The following is a 4,440-nucleotide window of genomic DNA, read 5'->3' as shown; positions in this document are numbered from 1 at the left end:
GACTTCTGAGGAGGAAGCTGAATTGTGGAGGAACTTTGAAAAGGGGATATTGTGATTTATCTGTATTTTTGGAAGTTTTTTGCAATAGGAAGATATGCACTACTACCTTCGTAAGTAAGATTTCTAGATAAGCCTAACAACAAAAAAGCAGCCGCGTGAAAGTGACTGCTAACTGATACAACAAACCCTGACGTTTGAAGGGCTAGCGAAACAGAAGTGAATTTTTGTGCACATAAATTCTGATACAGTTTGGCAGGGGCCCTCTGCTTTTCCTAGACCCTGGGTCCTGGTTGTTTTCACCTTGTAGTTCCCCTATCTCAACACGGGGTCACCAATTTGCTGGTGAATCAAGGGAGATAGCATGGAACTGACTGTCTCTTAAATGCCTGGATGTGAGAAACAGTGCTTCTGCTCGTATCTCCATGGCAAAGGGTCATCACGCAACCCTCCCTAACTATAAGCAGACTGGCAAGGTAGTGTCCCCTGTGTTCTGGAGGGAAAGCAAGACACACTATAGATGAATATTCAAGTTTCTCTCATGTATTGTCACACAGTAGGTGCTTAACCAAATGCAACTATTATAATTTGTTATGACTGACTTCATTGCTGAAAGGAGTTTCTGAGCTCAGATTTGCCTTGGAATTCTTTGGGCTTTTCAAGCACCTCCTGTGTGACCAATACTTTCAAATACAGGATGACATCTAATTTTCAAATGATTCTGTAACCTCAGAAGGGGCTGCATTTAATGGCCAGAAGACTACAACAGAGAGTAAGGTTCTATGTTGGGGGAGAGAAGGTGCTCCCTAGCTGTTCCATGGGGACCAGTGATGAGCACACTCGCAGGCCAGGTTCAAGAGTTAGACAGAAGAGCACATAGGGGAATATCAGGGAAAGGCTGATGTAATTTGGGGAAGTGCTAAGTCTGGAAAAAATGCCAGCGCCTGGGCAGTCAGTTCTCAAAGAACTCTGGGGCTCAGGCAGAACTCTAGGTTATTAAAGCCCACAGACAGTACCCAAATCCTGTTTGATTCTCATTGTCACCTTCCTTCCTTAGCCCAGGTTTTAGTACCTTCATACAACATCCTTCTTTTTGTCACTTGGGAGATACCATGCTGTCCTCAGGAATGATGTAGGACTCAGAACATTGTCCATGGGCTGCGGTGGGTGGGAACAGCATAGACTTACATGAATTCAGGAAAGGGTTCCAGTCTCTGCCCGTCACTCACTTGCCATGGGATCCTGGGAAAATGACCAAGTCCTGCTAGTCTCAGGTTCTTTGTCTGTGAAGTGAGTGGGTTTGATAAGCGCCATCTTGAGGGACTGCAGGAATGCACGTAAGGTATGGGAAGCACCTTGCACAGTGCCTGGCACATACTGGACTTGGATGAATGGCAGTGATTCCGAACGCTGTTTTGATCCCAGAGCCTTCCTCTCTCTCCTCTGGGATATTTTTTTTTGTTTTCCAGGTCATGTTAAGAGAATGTGCAGTTCAATAGGACGTGGAATAGCTAATTAGCTAAAGAGGGCGCAACATAAATAAAACTCAATCTAAATCAGGGGATACGTGTGGGATATATGAGACTATGTGTGGAATTCAGCTGTGAGGGCGTTGTCCCAGCTGGCGACAATACAAAGCTCCTATAATTTGCGTCAAAGACCAGTTCCTTCCCTCCCTCCCAGCTGCTCTTCCACCCAAACCATTCCTTTCACTCATTTCTCCCCCACCAAAACCTAGACCTTGGTTACTTACAGCTGTCCAAATTCCACCCAAGATAACCAAACTAAAATGTCTTTTTAATGCAGTGGGTCCTGGCTTTCCATGGTCAGGAACAAGAGTGTCAGTCTAGAGTCTTCTGGGCTCCACTTCAAAGGAATATCACTGTATTCAAATGATGGATATAAAATACCTACTCTGTGCACTGTGTTGAACTGCACTGGGACGAGAGTGCAGGACGCCTTCCTTTCCTGCCCCAGGAAGAAGTTTTTCTCTGGTTTGTCCATGATCCCAAAGGAACTTCTCAGAACAATTATCCATTTCAGACTTTGCTCCCACCCCTAAGGCACCCTGTCTCCAAGTAGGGCCACTGTCATCCCCCTTCCCCCGGTTTACAGTGATCAGCCGCACAGAAGGAATCATAACACATCTTGAGCCACCCAGGCCAGGGGCATTTCCACTGCAGTGCTCTTCCTGGGAGCAGCACCGCCACACCCTTCATCCCCTGGTTCTGTAGGTCTCAGGGCACCCTTCCTTACTTTCCTGCCATGAGTACAGCTGCTAGACAGTCACCTAAGTGTGGGATGTGTCCTGCTTCTCCTAGTGTCCTCACTGCTCACCCACAGGGCCTTTCAGAGAGCAGAGCTCTGCCCGTGTCTGGGAATCAGTGAGCCAGCGAGCAGGGCTCCCTCTGTGTTGAGCGGACGTTTCTCCACCTTTCTGGAAGAACCAAGTGAATGCAGGAGCAGACCTCTGTGTTACTTTTGCAAAACGACAGTTGAGAAAGAATAAGAAACAAAAATGAACAATCTTTTATTTCCCTATTTCCTGACCCCATCACTTGATTCCTTCATTCTTTTGCCTTTCCAACAAATTCCTAGGCCAATGCCTTGTAATTTCATTCCAGAACCCAAACAAGGAGGGAAGATCTTTTTGCAAAATGACAGACAAGAAGGAACAAGAAACAAAAACGAACAATCTTTTATTTCCCTATTTCCTGACCCGGTCAATTGACTACTCTGTTCTTTTGCCTTTCCAACAAATTTTTATGCCAATGCCCTGTAATTTCCATTCTAGAACCCAAACAAGGAGAGAAGGTCTCCCAGCTTATTTCCAGGACATAACAAAACTCTTAACTCTTGAACTGGGTAATTACAAATGTTGTGGGGTGGATGTCATTCATGCACTTAGCCGCCGAAGCTGGTTAAACCTTCCATTCCAGGGAATAACATTTCAGAACTTCCTCAAGAAAACCAAGCTCTGGATGTCAGTCATTGTAGAGGCCAGCCTCCAGAGAGGCTCCTCACAGGGCGCGCGCGCTCTCTACACACACACACACACGGAAGAACCATGAAACAGCCTCACTTCACGCCCAGCACCCCACAGGACAAGCTGTCGACCCCGCCAGAGCCGGGACCACACTACAGCCACCCCTGGGGCTCAGGCCCCCTCTTCCTCATTGCTCACAGCGTCTTCAGTCGGGGCCACGAGGAATCTGGCAGCCCGCGATTGACCCGCAGCAAATACTCCAGCACTTGCAACCTGCTGGTTTCCGCATGGGCCCTGGGACCCCACAGGAACTTGTAGCGGGCAGGGTCACTGCCAGGCACCTGCCGGTACTCCAGGTACCTTTCCTGCACCCAGATGTTGGTCAGGAGCTCCCGGGGCTCCCCATAGATGATGTGCTCCTCGCCGGCATACACCCCCATGACCCCCAGCGCTTCCCACACCTCCTCCTCGGGGGCACAGTCGCCCTCCAGGAGGATCACCCCCAGGAGCACCACCAGGAGGCCGGTCTTGGGCGGGCCCTGGTCACCGCTCAGCATCGCATCGCAGGTGAGGCCCAGGACGGTGACCAGGACGTAGGAGTGCTCGCTGGGGTCCACCTCCTTCACCTCCACGCCGAACACCAGCCGCATGCACTCGGACGCCTGGCCCAGGATCCCTGGGAAGTAATCCTGGTAATCCTCACCGACGATCTCCAGCATCTCCTCCTGGCTGTTCGGCTGCTTGGTGCGAAACTTAAGGAGCAGGAACCCCACCAGGTCAGCCACTTTCACTTGGAGTTTCTCCTGGAGAAAAGACTGAGTGACTTCCAGCTGCTCCCAGGTGCTCAACTGCCCCTCATCTGAGCTGCTGGAGCCCTGGTCGGGCTGGTTCCAGGCAGTGGCTTCCATGGCAGTGGGGGACCGGCAGGCATGCTGAAGGCTCTGGGGAGGACTCAGGGACCCAGCAGCAGACCTGTCCTCCACCGGAATCAGGAACAGGGCAGAGCAGGAGGAGGAAGGGGAAGAGGAGAAAGAAGTACTAGTAATGGAGGAGGAGGAGGAAGAGGAAGAGATGAAGAGGAGGAGGAAGAGGAGGGAAGAGACTGGACCCCCTCCTCTTCAGTCCCAGACAGCTGTGCATTCACCAGGCCCTGGGCCTCTCCTGGGTCTTCCTCCAGCTTCCAGAGCTCACTCCTCTGACCCTGGGGCATGGCGTCGGTGTCGGGCTGAACCTGAAAAGAAATGTGGGATGGCCTCTCAGGGTACAGCCCAGCCAACAGAGGCCTGACATCCCAGAGCTGACAGTGGGCTGCGTCGGCTTCGGTGCCAAGGGGCTCCCTCTGTGTTGGGATGGGCGAGCCCCTGGCTCCACGCTCAGAGCATGTACCTTACCTCAACAGCTGGCACTCACCTTCTCTTCTGCTCTGTGACCTCAGGGACTCTTGCCTCACACCAAGG

The 4,440-nt window shown here is 51.1% G+C and overlaps 1 pseudogene; it reads right to left on the bottom strand.

The window, feature by feature from the left end:
- Window positions 1-3,154: 3,154 nt before the first annotated feature.
- On the bottom strand, window positions 3,155-4,193 carry LOC123935523 (annotated as a pseudogene).
- Between the last annotated feature and the right edge of the window lie 247 nt (window positions 4,194-4,440).

Source organism: Meles meles, chromosome X (genome assembly GCF_922984935.1).
Source record: "Meles meles chromosome X, mMelMel3.1 paternal haplotype, whole genome shotgun sequence".
In the NCBI taxonomy this organism is placed as follows: domain Eukaryota; kingdom Metazoa; phylum Chordata; class Mammalia; order Carnivora; family Mustelidae; genus Meles; species Meles meles.
Note: the sequence above shows the minus strand (reverse complement) of the source record. Positions and strands in the feature narration are given on the sequence as shown.